The sequence below is a fragment of the Montipora capricornis genome, chromosome 4 (assembly GCF_036669925.1).
Source record: "Montipora capricornis isolate CH-2021 chromosome 4, ASM3666992v2, whole genome shotgun sequence".
NCBI lineage: Eukaryota > Metazoa > Cnidaria > Anthozoa > Scleractinia > Acroporidae > Montipora > Montipora capricornis.
In genome coordinates, this window is record NC_090886.1 from 14187172 (window position 1) to 14203065 (window position 15894).

Genomic DNA, 15894 nt, shown 5'->3' on the forward strand with positions numbered 1-15894 from the left:
GTTGCGGAATAAAAGAAAAAGACACTTTCGTAATCCAACACATTTTTCACGTCTCGCTGAAACATTCAGTCATCGGTAAGATATATAGGGAATGAAAAAAATTACTTTTGTTTGCTTAAGTTGTCTTCAAAAAGCTAATGTAATTATGATAAATTGCATAACGCACGTGCAGCACGTGAATTTTTTTACTATTTTTTCACTCACAAAATTTAGAATGAACGAAATGATGTGTGAAATTAATGCCGTTGGCGTGGTCGCTGAACCTACCCACCCGGAAGGAGTTACAGTCTTTAAGATAGCAAAAGGTCAGTGTTTTGTTTAAATTATGTACAACACCGTAACCGTGATAAGACTGGAAGAATAAGTATAGACCTTGACCTCGAGCTCCTTTCCACAAACTCCTTTCCATTCCTTTCGTCTCACACGTCACCACCCTGCAGCACCTTTCTCACTTTATAGTCACCATTTCAACGACGAATGGATTTCCAAGCTTTTAAGAGCTGCATGGTTAAACTGTATAAGTATGCTAATGCCATGCGGTATTAGACATAATTCAAACCCCATCGTTTTCATTATTTTTGTGATTTATATATTTCTGAGGTAGAAAAAAAAAACAGCACTGAAACAAGTTTTAGATTTTGAATCTCCCTCCAAGTTCAAGGGGTTTCCGAATTACTTACCGACCTCCTATTGGCCTGCCATTGTTTTGCAAGCGGCCAATCAAAAAAGCAGGTTAAGTCCATCATCCCAGAGGATCCCAGAGTCTTTCCGGGCGCTCGCCCTCTGACCAAACGCCCGAGGACTCTGGGTACGAGAATGTACAAAACACGTTAAACAGAGACTGGGTACGAGGCTGCCCTTGCGATAGGTAAAATAGGAGTTTAACAAATGACGATGGCTGCGGCTATAGCAACGCCTGAAAGCAATGATATTCGTTATTTGTTTAGAGGTGAAAAATGCATCGTGCTACACGTGCACATGTGCCCCTTTGAGTTTTGAACATTTTTTCCCGTACTCTGTAAAACAACAACGCGAAAAGACACAACATGAGCTTCCCGTGGGGAAGGGGAGCGCTGCGTGACTCCGGCCCGAGCGGCTCCGAAGGAGACTAAACATGAGCATATAACAGCGAATCTTTCATTCTCTCGGACCTCTCGCCTTACTTTCAAAACCGTTCGTGCCCGAATCCAGTTATAGGATATTTTGCCAATATTGTACAACGCAAACAAGATGACATAATCGCGAAATTCTTAAGACTGTTAAGACATCGCAAAGCTATGATTTTCAAGTGACATTCTCGTTGCCGTAGCTGTTGTAGTTTCACTCCCTAATGATAGCAAGCACAAGAGAAATGCTCATGAAACTTAAATATTTCTTCGTCTTTACATGATATAATTCCCGTTTTTACCGTTCTTATTATTGTTGCATCCATTAGGTCTGTTAAATTTATAAATGTAAATGTGCGCTTAGTCGACCCCTCCCTACAAGGGCTTTTCAGGATCAACCGGCTCGACGGGATCATACTGAATGCATGTGAAGGCGCCCACGGCTGCCGCCACACGATCCATGTGTGATCTCGGAGCACCGCAAACCCAGCCAGATGTTATTGACTGGGAGTCGAAACCCTCAGAGTCAGGTTGAAATCGACTGAAACTCAGCCCACATACGACCCGAGGTCAGAGTTGAACCTGGGTCACAGAATGAATGAAACCCTAAAGGAGACCAATCTGGGATTGTCCCGGGCTTTTTTGACCCCTAAAAGAGGTCATATTTAAAAGGTATAACCCTAAACGAGGGCTACTTATGAAAGCGTTCAAATGCGGAACTAACTACCTCACATGCAATTACATAACTGACGACGAACTGGCTGCATATTTTCGACTACTAAAGAGACAGGACAAATTCCACACTACATTGACTGTAATAGTCCAGCTGTTAAGCCCAAAAAATAGCAAAATCGTTCACTTTTTGTTAAAAGCATGGAACTTGGCAGGATGATACAATTATAGGTACTGATCATTTTCTGATATAGGGCCAGCGACGAATCGCCTTTTTAAGAGGATAAATGAGCTTGGCCAAATTCACATGATTCTAGCCAGCATGAAAACGAGGCTGAAATAAAACAATTGTTTTTTCAGGTAAAAATTTTAATTTTCACGATAAACAGTCTTTGGTCATGATTATCAGAGGAACAAATAAAACTTATTTATCTTATTAAATATTCAATAATGTGTGCCACGTGGTCTATCACGTGACTACAAGGAGACTTACAGACTATGAGAAGCAGTAAGTGGTAGAATATTTCAGTTAAAAAAAGTGTTTGTAAGGAATAGTCCATGTCAGAGACATGTGCACCCTATCACCCAAACATCCAAAGGTATTCTAACAGTTCAGTGAGGGAGCCTTCACCGCAGGCATTTTCATCCATAGAACTGGATCACGCACATGAGCAAGCTAACGCCTTGGTTAAAGGAGATGGTGGGGCCTGCGGCCTAACTGAAAGCCCTGGCGCTTTATTGCGATGGATGGTTGCAGGACCTGAGCTTGCAAGTATGACACAAGAGTTTGAAGAATCCATTCGTTCTGTCACAAAGAAAGATACACGCAACCACGAGCAAGTACCAGGAGTACAGGTTTTGTTTAAGAAGGACGTTGCATCCCTGGTGTCTTCATTTGAGGAGGTAGGAAATCCGTTTGAAGAAGACAGCAAAGATCTGTTTGTACTAGACTCCAAAGTTATTGTGGAAAATGCAGTCATCCAAACAGTCAAGAACGTGATAAGCATTGGTCAGGAGTAGTACAATACATTTGTCCAAGAGCGATTTCAGAAAAGGACCAAGGAGGTGGCTTCAGTTATAAGCAAGAATAAGCTTCCATTGTTTAAAAGCCCTTTAGAACAGAAATCAGACAAGAAGAAAGTACAAGTTGCAGCTCTAAAGGATGATTGTGCCCTATTCTCCAGACTATACATTGCTTGTCAAAGTCGTGAAGGAAACCTCCAAGAATTCTTTAAAGATGAGAATCATCCGTGGCCCCCATCTCTGGCGCAGGCTAGTAGATTGAGAGAAGGCCAGAAGTCAGATCTTGTAAAGTGCATGGAAAAGAATTCTACACCGACTGCCGGATCCCCAGAAGTGGACATTGCAATACTTGACAGAGCTGTTGTGGTGCAAATGGAATCGCCCGGGGCCGCAAGAACGTTTCAAGAGTATGCAGGCAATGTTTTCATGCCATACATTATGAAACAGCTTCAACCAGTCAAAAGAGTCGACATTATCTGAGATGTTCATTGACCGGATAGTCTTAAGGCAGCTACCAGAGAGAAGAGGGGCTCTGGTACATGCAGAAGGGTAACATCCGCTTCCCAGATTCTGAAGAACTGGAAGAGTTTCTTACGCGTGAATGAGAACAAGACAGAGCTCTTCCACTTCCTGGCGAAGCAAGTGGAATCTTGTCACGTAGAAGGTAAAGAACTTTGCGCTACATACGAGGAACACGTTTTAAGCTCACCAAGAAGAGATGACATGGAAGACTGTACCCACGAAGAAGCTGATACACACATCATGCTGCACATCATACAGTGCTTCGCAGTGTGGATATCGGAGAGTCATCATCAGAACCATTGATACAGATGTTGTGGTTCTTGCAGTTTCCAAGATGCAAGATATTGTTGTTGATGAGCTTTGGATTGCCTTTGGCACTGGTAAACTTTTCAGATACCTGGTAATACATGAAATTGCTGCTCAGCTTGGACCACAGAAGGCCAAGGCTCTTCCAATGCTGCATGCCCTAACAGGTTGCGACACCGTTTCTTTCTTTTCTGGCAAAGGTAAACGAACAGCATGGGATACCTGGAGTGTGTTCCCTACAGTAGCTGATGTGTTGGCTGACTTATCTTCAGTTCCAGAGAGTATCCCCGACGATTACATGCCACTCATTGAGAGATTTGTTGTTCTTCTCTTCTCTCTTTGTTGTTCTTCTCATTAACAGTGAATGAAGCTAGACAAGAGCTCTTCGCAGAGAAATCAAGGGCTACCGAAAACATTCCGCCAACTCAAGCTGCCCTTTTGCAGCACCCAAAGCGTACTGGCCGGACATGTGTGGGGAAGTGCTTTGATCGCTAAACCACAGATTCCAAGTCCGCAAGAATGGGGCTGGAGAAGAGAAGGAAGTGAATGGAAGCCAGTGTGGACAGTTCTCCCACAAGCGCAAGAATCTTGTTATGAGCTGAATCACAGCTGAGGGTGCAAGAAATAAAGGATGCACTGGTCAATGCAAATGCTGTAAGGCAAACCTGAAATGCAGAGTCCTGTGCAACTGTTGAGGACATTGCCAAGATGATTAATTGCTTTTGGCGAAATAGCGTAAAAGTGTGAACTCTCTTTCTTGCAGTCACGTGATAGATCATGTGACACACACTGAAAATTGAAGATGCTTTTTAACCCTCTCTTGATTATCAAGGAAAGTTTGCTGCAAAAAGTAAAATTTCTACCTTCAAAAACACTGCTGGAGTCACGAGAATTAGTATATAGTGTTAAAGTGTAAACTCTCTTTCTCGTGGTCACGTAATAGACCACGTGACATACATTATTGAAAATATTATGCAATAAAGATGCTTTTATTACTCTGATCATTATTAAAGACTGTTTATCTTGAAAACTAAAGTTTTTACCTGAAAAAATAATTGTTTTATTTCAGCCTCGTTTTCATTCTGGCTAGAATTATGTGAATTTGGCCACGCTCATTTATCCTCTTGAAAAGGCGATTCGTCACTGGCCCTATATCAGAAAATGATCAGTACCTATAATTACATCATCCTGCCAAGTTCCATGCCTTTATCAAAAAGCGAACGATTTTTGGCTTAACAGCTGGACTATAACTCAAAAACTCTTCTTTACATGATACACTGTAGACGCTGCAACAGACAATACATGGCAGAGACAAAAAGGAGACCGTTTCAAAGAACACCGACGTCCCGTTGACAGACCCACTTCTTCTTCAAGACAAACAACTGTTTCTGAACATTTTACAGCAATAACTACACGTCTCATGACATGGAACTCATTCCATTGGCGCTCATCCATATTCTTTAGACAGGCGCGAGAAGCCTGTCTAAAGAAAAGTACGCCTGATCGCAGGTTACGATACACAAAGCCCAAGAAGCGTTTCTTATCGACAGGCGCCAAACACTTGAACCCATGGCCAAGGGTATGAGCAAGAGGGAATAATTGTAAATAATATTTACAGCTGTATCTGTAACCCTATACATATTTAATCTTATAGTTAGTTTTCTTATGGCTTATATTTGAATTTTAAAAGTTGAAACGGCAATTCATACCGTGCCTGACGAAATATCGGTTAAACAAAAATATATATACCCTCAAAGCCGTAAAGCCAGGTTTGCATTTTTATTTTAGGTTACATATGATGGCGTTGTGCCCAGCAGAACACCCTAAGTGAGACCAAAATCCGAAATTACCATTGTTTAACATTACAATATAACAATTAACTGGAAATATAACAGTTAATTTCCATTTGTGTGGAGCATGGCAAAATCACGAGTATATAGGGAACATTGCGAGAGAGCTGCAAAAACGTCAAGGTGGCTGTCAAGTCTGTCAAAGTGCATGGTACGATCCATTTCAAAGAGGCTAGTTCTCCATTTCCGACGTTGTGAAATGAACGATACGCAAATGGAGTTCTTTACAATACAATTTTGATTTGCGCTAAATTAAAATTTTTTACGGTTAAGGGTTTTCAATTTGTTTTACGGCTAACGGTTCTTACGCCTAACGGTTAAATTTTTGGCCCTTTTACGGCTAACGGTTAAACCCCATTGAAACCCTCTCAAAGGTCATTACAGACATACCTCAAGGCATTTTACACGAAACCAATATTGAAGTATGCCCCATTCACACCAACAAGACGTGTTTAAATAACCTGAGTTTAAAAAAATGAAAATCAGTCACGGAAAATGTAGGACTGGCTTTCACATGAGATTTAGGTGAGTTTCAATTCATGCCTTAACCTATGCTAAATTTTTAGTTGACAAAAATGAGTATTCATGATTTAAAAAGAAAACACTTTGAAACCGTGTTTAACTAAACATCTGTAACACATGGTTAAGGTTTGGTGTGAACCGGACATTAGTCTTGGACTACAATAGACCTTCGCTTGTACATTTGTTTTCCCAATACAAATCATGTGATAATACTCAGGAGGACTGGTCCTTTGTTTTGCTCATTAAAAAGAGCACATGCAAGCATGAATACATCTGCATGCACTCTTTTTAATGAACAAAAGAATAGACCAAACCTCCTGAGTATTATCACGTGATCTGTATTGGGAAAAGCCAAACTGTACAAGCGAAAAAGGTCAATTGTAGCACAGACACAAATGGACTTATTTTTAGATACACTTTACGCGCGAAAACAAACAACAGGTAACCACTTTAACCAATCAGGGGAAGCTATTAGCCATGTCACGCGTGACTGCTTCAGCCATTTTTGGTTTTTTTTTTCAGGGAACTGGTATTGTAAAAAATAGACTCATCAATTTGTGACTGTGCTGGGAAGCCCTCCCATGTCACGGGAACACTCTTATCTCATTCATTCTTGACGAAACACAATTTTTAATGGTTTTTTCTCTCCAATCTCCTTTTTTTTCTCGTCGCAGTTCCAATATTTCGACAGGAAAAAGAGGGCATGACTTCTTCAGGGAATAAGATGCATGATGAACCAGTTCAATCAACAAAAAACCCAAACATTTCCGATATGGCAGGTGAGTTGTCTAATTTTGGGAATGAGGCTGCACGTTTTTATTTTATTACTTTTTTTGCGATTTGAACCTGAAAACGTTCTTAACATTTACTTAAGATCTCTTAAAGTAGTCATTGGTATACTAACTTCGACTATAAAACGTAACTTCGACTATAAAAGTACTTTTATCATGCAATAAGGAAATAACATTGTTAGTATATGTAATTGTAAGGGCCCGAGGGCAAAAAGGGATTAATTTCACGGGTATATTCAAAGTTTTCACAAAATGAAAAACTTTCAAAATACAAGTGAAATGAATCCTTAATTGCACGAGGGCGCATTGCGATTACATGTTTATCACGTAAAGGGCAAAATTATTGAGAGAAGCCAATACAGTGCTGCGACAAATGACAATCAACACGCTCCCATTCGGTTAAGGTTCAATTCAATAAACCATTGCCGTCACCTGAAATAGCGCTTAAAATGTATTTTATATGTCGTGGACAAAAAAGTATTTTAATCTGAAAAAAAGATTCTCTTGTAACTTCGCTTGCTCTGGATAAGCAACTGTTACCCAACCAGGATCAAGTAATCATGCCCTGTTGATTACCAAAAGTGCCCTCGTGATTAAAAAAAAAACGCCCTCCGTCTCAGCCAATCAGCATTCAGTAATTTTGCCACGTATGTGATAAATGTTAAAAACGTCCCTAAGCATTTGAGTTAATCGCCCTGTTAGACTACAGTTTTACATTTCTTTTACATTTATTTTAAAAAAAAACGCAACTGAAGACGTTCTTAACTGCCGCCTCAGCCTTGGTATGTTCTTACTATATTCTTAAAATTTTGGTTATTTTATCCTGAACGTTCTTACCAAAAATTGTTTTATGAAAAAGATGGTAACAGGAAATTTGTGGAGTAATTTAGGAAATCGAGAATTCGGGGAAAAAAGACAAGTCTTTGATTCATTTTTTGTCACCTTGTCTTTTTTACGTGATTTGCACTGGTTTTGCAATCTCATTGAATATTCGACTTTGGTCTGCCTGTGACAAACAAATTGCTGGTCAGTACCTTCTCCAGGATTCGGTCCCTTTCCACACACCCCCCTCCCTCCTCCTTTTTTTAAAGTTAATTTTTGTTACTCCGTTGAAGAAATGAATTTTTTTTTCCTGGAACCGTTCCATCCGTTCGGTATCAGAGAAAACAGCTGCTACACTTTCAAATCTTTGTGGTGTTGATGTCTCGCGGTATCATAAAGGTCCCTAAAGGTTCAGTTCTTAGTTATCAGCGCACAATTCATTGGAAATCCAAGGGAAAATGGTCCACGATCCGATTTGTTGTGTATTAATAAACACCGTGTGATCCTCATGCAATTGTTAATAGTTGTAGGTTTCGGTCATCAATATAACATCTATTATAACTAGAGGATCCTGATAGGGGTGTGATATCAAATTCACTTTCCAGTGTCCATTTTGTTCCTAATTCCCGCTTTCCAATGTCCATATTTTTGCAGTTATGCTAAAAGGATATATTTTGGCCATTTCTTAGCTAGCCAAATCCTTTTTGTTCAGGGAAAGAGATATAATCCATTTCCATTTTCATTCCTTCTCAATTATCACTCAGTGAGATACCGACCAGTTGGTCTTTGGTGTATTTAATAATAAATAATACATAATAAGTTAATTTATATAGCACCTATACAATTAAAAGAAAAGCTCTAAGCGCTTTACAATTGAAAAGAAACATATATATATATGCCTGAATAAAAAATAATTTAACCGCCTAATCTTCCTAATATTTCTTAAATAATAAAATTATGATTTGCACACATCGCTCACTTGATCATGCGTGGATAATGTGCTATCAAACAATACACCAACGTAACTGACTGAGATGGTAAGATAATGTTATTGCCCACTTGGATAGAATTGATTCACGTCTGACTCGACTTGGAGAAATGTAAGGAACAAATTCTGTCTTCTCACTCTTGATCTTGAGATGATTCACAGTCATCCAGGATATCATGTCACTAACACATGCCTCAACCCTAGATTTGGAATCATAAGAATCGTCAGGATTCGTTGACTTGAAAGAAAAATATAGTTGAGTATCGTCAGCATACATATGATAGTTCATGTTATGGAACTTCATGATTTCGCTTATTGGATCTGTATAAAGGAGGTAGAGTAACGGAATAAGTACAGATCCTTGAGGAACTCCACAGTTAAGAGGTTTCGTTGATGAGTGTACTTCATCAATGGACACAAATTGCTGGCGGTTACTCCAATAGGACTGGAACCATTTGAAGGCAGTACCTTGACATTCCCTGTAACAGTATTTGATGGTCCACTGTGTCGAAGGCAGCAGATACATCGAGGAGAAGCAGAATGACCTCATGTCCACTGCTGTCTATCGAACGAAGTACATCATGCTGGACTCGTAAAGAAGCTGACTAAGTACTTTGCAAAGGCTTGTAACCTGACTGTAAAATTTCGTTGAGGTTGTTATGTTGGAGATATTTCTGCAGTTGGTAGGCAAAAAAATTTTCAATAGCCCTAGGCAGAAACGATAGGTTTGAAACAATCCTAAAATTTCCAAATGTCTCATAATCCAAAATGGCTTGCTTTTTTTAATAGTGGAGATACTATCGCAATCTTCATGGAATTAGGTACGTTGCCCGAAGCTAATGTCGAATTAACAATTTTAGTGCGATGGTGACTGGAAGTAGAAAATCTAAGCAACTTTGTAAAAGTTTTGCAGGAAGAGAATCCAGATCACACGACTTAGAAGATATCTTCTTAATTATTAGGGCATGTAGTTCATCTTGATTGACGGTTGAGAAGTTGGACAGTTCACATAAAGAAATTTAAAGTGGTGACTCACTAAGAAATGGAAACTCAGACTTTGGGTGTGGCAATAGATGTAAGTGATTTGAAATTGTCTTTGTTCTTTTTTTAACCTGAAATCTGGGATTAGGTCAGCCAACATCTGTGTTGCTAGATAAAAAGAAGCATTCCATTGTTGTGCAATTGACAGTCTTTTGATTCTTGTCCAGATTATGCTGAAAGACGATGCTCAAAACTCCAAAATTGTATTTATACATTATCTTGAGTTGTGCACACCGCATCTGTTAAAAGCCTTTCAAGAGTGAACTAGGCCCGCTCTTCCGGCGACGGACCAGACACACTAAGGCGGTAACCTTCTAATGGCTACATTAGCTGTGGTTACGCTAGCCCCAAATAGCGTTTGCCCATGGACCGAAACTGCCCCCGGGTTATTTCCATGAATACATTAAAAAAAAACTAAAGAACTTCCCATGACAGTTCGTGAACTGAAAAGTACGGTTCATCTGCTCCCTGAGGTGGCTTGGCAACCTTGAATACACGACGATCCCTAATTATATTAATTATACCCTATTATTTTACCCTGAGGGGAGTCGTTTACTGTGTAACCTCATCTCCAAGGGCAACATGAAAACTGAGCTTAACCAAACCCAAGCCATTACCCTCCAGAAGACCCCAAACCCAAGGTGTGTGTAACCAAAACTATATTATTATGAAAATACAATACACACTGACGAATATATAGAGCTTTTTTGAGACCACGTCTTTTTTTCCTCCGTTGCCGTCGTCCGACCGACCCATACTTTTGAGCTTTCAGAAAAAGAAAAATATGAGGAAGGCAATGACTAGCCTAGAAAAACATTTTTTAAACTTTAAATCTAAAATATAAACATTGGTTTTGCACTAAGCATACAGATTTGTCAGATTTTCAGTTTTAAAGTCAACCCCAGAGTAAACCTGACACTCTGCTACAGGACAGTGGCTTATAACCAGCAGTGTACTGACTCCAACAGCACACTATTTGCGAGAGTCCCTTTGACGCTCGCTAATAAGAGACGGAGATATGTTCTCACGCTTTGTGAGTTGGACGTGAAAAAGGAAGGGGTAAGGGGGGAGGGGGGTGAGCGAAAAGCGCGGAGGCGAAAAAAAGAGAGCGTGAAAGGAAGAGAAATGCCACGGTTGCTGATAACCGAAGGATTCTAACGCGAACGAGGCCGAAATTAAATGCAGAGCTGTTATTTATACTCGCACTGCAAGGGACTGGCGTGAATAGCATACTATTTGCGAGAGTCCCTTTCACGCCTTCTCATAGGAGACGGAGATATTTTCCCTCACTAAGGAGCCCAACGTTAAATACGGGCTGAAGACCCTAGAAGAACGCCAATACACACATCAGATCCCACACTAAAACTAGAAAAACTCCCAACCAGCCAAAACTCAAACTAAGGCGAAACGCCAGTGGGAAAGGCGACAGTGAAAGAGGCTGTTCAAGTCAGTGTAAGAGTCTGCCAGGGCTTGGGCAGAAGAGTCGTGACGAGATAATAGGGAGCTTAAGCACGCGCATTTTTGAGACGCGGGCGGCAACCGGAAGGGAGCTGCTTTCCCATTTATCTTGGCTTGACGTTACTACATTTACATTTCTAAGTATCTCTTATCCGATAAAGATGATTAGTATAAAAATCTAAGAGACAACACTGTCCTGTCACGTGACATTTTCTCTTCCGGTTGCCGTCCGCGCCTCAAAAACGCGCGTGCTTAAGCTCCCTAATAACCCTGAAGGACCTCCGGGACGTAAGACCTGCGCAACTTTTAGTGAGAAGCTGTGGGAGCAAGGCGCCAACCAACATGCCCCATAATGTCTGCAAGCTGACTACCTGAAAGGGCTAAAGTGATGGCCAAGTCGGCTTTAAAGCTGCGCAAAGTTTCCCCAGGGAGGGCGTGAATAAATATATCTACAGGCTGCCAGCCCTCGAGTAGGAAGACGGCAAAACAAAACACAAAGGATAATCGCAGAAGGGAAAAAAAGACGCAAGAACGCACCCAAGAGATGGCAGCCTGAGCGTCGGTAATCCGACTAGGGCATTAGACACCCTTTCAGGCTACCATTGGAAAGGAAAAAGAAACGACTTGAGAGAGGACGCACAAAAAAAAAAAAAAAAAAAAAACACAAACGTAAGGGAGACACCGACATAAAATCGTTATAAACGAATAAATATGTAAAAAAGAGAAAACAGTGCGAAAAGAAATTACACTATGACAGAAACAAAAGGTGCCGCCAAACGCGGAGGAAACACAAAGACACAACAATTTATAGAACACCAAAATAGAAGCAAAACGAGGGTGACAAGGGCAAATAACATGAAGATCAGGAAGTAACAAAAATCATAGACATGCAAAACTAAAACTCGAAAAAGGGGACCCGAACTGAACTCCACAAACGTGAGTTCGGGAGACTAGACACGCAGAAAGAAAACACTGCGAAAAAAAACAAACAAAAGCAATGAACTAAATAGGCGTCAGGGGAATAGCACTGGGCAAAGGCCAAAAATATGCGCGGCAAAGTAGTAAAACAAGAAACTTTTGATAACAAGGCCAAATAAGTACGCAGAAGCTGAAATAAATGGGGGATAGGAAAGTACTACACAAAAATTTGGTTTATCAACGGAGTTGATAATGTAAATTGACCACCGTACAGAGATTCTAAAAGCTGACGTTTCGAGCGTTAGCCCTTCGTCAGAGCGAATCGAGGGATTATGGGTTACGTGTAGTTTTTATAGTAGAGTAGGAGCTAAGCTATTGGTGGTAACATGGCAACGTGGAAAGTAGGAATATATTAGTTAAATGAAAAGCGTTCGTTAATACCGTGAGGATTAAGGGTGCCGATTTGAAAGATGAATTTTTGTTCCAGATTCTTGCGGCTTTCCGTCGTACCTAGATGTAGGGAAAGGCCGCAGATAGCCATGTGTTTTTTGGAGTGGTTAGGCAGATTAAAATGGCGAGCGACTGGCTTAGATGCATCCTTGTCATTCTTCTCAACATCGCGAAGGTGTTCGCGGAATCGGTCACCTAGTCGTCTACCTGTCTCACCAATGTATAATTTATTGCATAACGTACAGGTTATGCAATAAATGACATTTGCGGAGGTACATGTGAAACGATCGGTGATCTTAACAGATCGCTTAGGTCCCGATATCTTGCTAGTGTTAACAATGAAAAGACAAGTTTTGCATCGTGAGCGCGCGCATTTGAAAGTGCCGGGTTGCTCGTTGGTTTTGAGCGCGCTTCTAACTAAAAAGTTGCCTACGTTTTTGTCGCGTTTGAATGAAATAAGTGGAGGTTGCGAAAAGATTCTACCAGTCTCGGGATCATTTTGGAGTAATTTAAAATTACTAAGAATGATGCTTTTGACTGCGTGATTATGAGGATGGAAAGTGAGGGTGAATGGAATTCTGTCATTCTTATCTTTCTGTGACGTTTGTAGTGACGACTGTCGATCAAATTGTTGGGCGCGATGATGACCCGCTTTGACCACAGAGACAGGATAGCCACGTTTTTCGAAGAACTGGCACATCTCCTCTGATTTGCTGGAAAAATCGGAGTCATCACTACATAGACGTCGAAGTCTAAGAAATTGAGAATAAGGAATGGAGTTCTTGACATGTGATGGATGTGACGATGAATACAACAAATAACTGTGTGAATCAGTAGGTTTGTAGTGCACACTAGTACATAGCACGTTGCCTCTAATAGAAACTTTGATATCTAGGAAAGCCAATGAAGTTTCCGAAATTTCCCAGGTATATTTAAGAGCCGGATGAAAAGAGTTGACGGAGGTTATAAATTGATCGAGTTCTTCTCTGCTGGATGAAATAGCGCCGATGCAGTCGTCGATGTAGCGGCCGTAGAGTTCAGGTTTGGGGCCGTTGTACTGATTAAAAAATTGGTGTTCAACATATCCTACAAAAAGATTGGCATAGCTAGGTCCCATTCTTGTGCCCATCGCTACACCATTAATTTGTTTGTAATAGTTCAAAACTAACGAGCAACCCGGCACTTTCAAATGCGCGCGCTCACGATGCAAAACTTGTCTTTTCATTGTTAACACTAGCAAGATATCGGGACCTAAGCGATCTGTTAAGATCACCGATCGTTTCACATGTACCTCCGCAAATGTCATTTATTGCATAACCTGTACGTTATGCAATAAATTATACATTGGTGAGACAGGTAGACGACTAGGTGACCGATTCCGCGAACACCTTCGCGATGTTGAGAAGAATGACAAGGATGCATCTAAGCCAGTCGCTCGCCATTTTAATCTGCCTAACCACTCCAAAAAACACATGGCTATCTACGGCCTTTCCCTACATCTAGGTACGACGGAAAGCCACAAGAATCTGGAACAAAAATTCATCTTTCAAATCGGCACCCTTAATCCTTACGGTATTAACGAACGCTTTTCATTTAATTAATATATTCCTACTTTTCACGTTGCCATGTTACCACCAATAGCTTATCTCCTACTCTAATATAAAAACTACACGTAACCCATAATCCCTCGATTCGCTCTGACGAAGGGCTAACGCTCGAAACGTCAGCTTTTAGAATCTCTGAACGGTGGTCAATTTACATTATCAACTCCGTTGATAAACCAAATTTTTGTATACTACTTCCCCACCGACGCAGCACCACAGTTTCTTTAGAAACTACCCCTTCATTCATTACTACACAAAAACAATGTTTGCGAGGCGAAGGAAGAACGTATTAAACAAACTAATAAAGTACGCGAGGTAACGGGAAGACAGCGTGAAAAGGACTAAACAAAGGCAAAGAGGCAAAATATTCGAAAACACAAGATAGCGGAAAGGAAAGAAAAAAAGAAATCATACAAGTAACAGGGAAGCGAGGGAATGCACCGCGCAAACCTGACGCTTGCAAGGCGAAATACGCGAAACAAAAAAATTATCATAAAGTACAGAGATCGGATAAGCGAACAAAATCCCAAAGGGGCGAAGGGAAGACAGCACTGCGCAACATCATGGTTTGCGAGGGGAAGCACACCGGCAAACAATCAAACGCGTTCAAAAAGGGGAAGGGAACTGAAGAGAGAAGCACTACACGAAACCGAAGTTTTCGTGGCGAAGCACACTCACATAACAAATAAAACGTGTGCAAACGGGAAGGGAACGGAATAAAGAAGCACTACACAAACCTGGTGTTTGCGAGGCGAAGCACACTCACATAACAAATAAAACGTTTGCAAACGGGAAGGGAACGGAATAAAGAAGCACTACACAAAACCGGTGTTTGCGAGGCGAAGCACACTCACATAACAAATAAACAGTGTGCAAGGGAGAAGGGAGCCAAAAAGAAAGCACTGCATGAACCCGGTGTTTGCGAGGCGAAGCACACTGACCTGATGAATAAAAGGTCTGCAAAACGGGACAAGAACCGAGCAAAACAGGCAAATCGGCCTAAGCGAAACATAGGCGTACAAAAGATAAAATAAAAACGTGGGGACGAAAACTATCGAAAAAAATGGTGCCATCAAGCAGTCACGTGGACGACAAAGGGGAGGGAAAGGCGAAAGGGCGAACACCAGCCAGGGAAAAACCAAGCAGTAAAACGAGCAACAATTATACCGCAAAGGAGCTTGATTTTGCAGGGGATTCTCAACATTAGCTGTGGCAACCGGAGGCACTTGAACCAGGGCTTGAACGGCGGGAACAGCAGCTTCAACTTGAGCTTGCGCGTCATCCTTAACACGGTAATGTTGCAAGAGGATTCTAACGCGGACTGGGCCGAAATGAAATGCAGAGCTCTTATTTATACTCGCGCTGCAAGGGACTGGCGCGAATACTAGGTCTATGTAATGGCATTTGCACAGATCTACCAATTTTTAGACGAGTTCTTAAATAAGATTTGGTTTGCACGAGTGGTCATTCAAACGCACGCAATTATATGCTCGCGAATTTCAATAAGCGTCACGAAATGTCTTCTTGCTCTTCTTCCCAACTTTGTGACAATTAACGTCACAAAGTGTCCTACAAACGCTATTCCTCAAAAGTAAGAACAAACAGCTGCACTTAATCTAAGCTAAATATAACGTTAACCTTATTGTGGAAAGGAGGTGTCAAAGGCTTAGTCTCAAGGACGGTGCCTACTAATGTTATTGCGCATACGTTCAGTTCATCTCCAGATACTCGGGTTTCCTATCGGTGATGCTTACCAATGCAGTGATATTTTTGCGCAGTGTAAAACTATCCGGAGAAAGTAGATCTTAATAAGTACTCTTG

General features: G+C 41.0%; 1 long non-coding RNA gene across 1 annotated transcript; it reads left to right on the forward strand.

Annotated features, from left to right (window-relative positions):
* The first annotated feature begins 58 nt into the window (after positions 1-58).
* Positions 59-9719, forward strand: LOC138044526 (uncharacterized). The gene is made up of 4 exons (XR_011131457.1): positions 59-75; positions 214-305; positions 6676-6780; positions 9565-9719. It is a non-coding gene; the product is annotated as an uncharacterized lncRNA (long non-coding RNA).
* The last annotated feature ends 6175 nt before the right edge of the window (positions 9720-15894 follow it).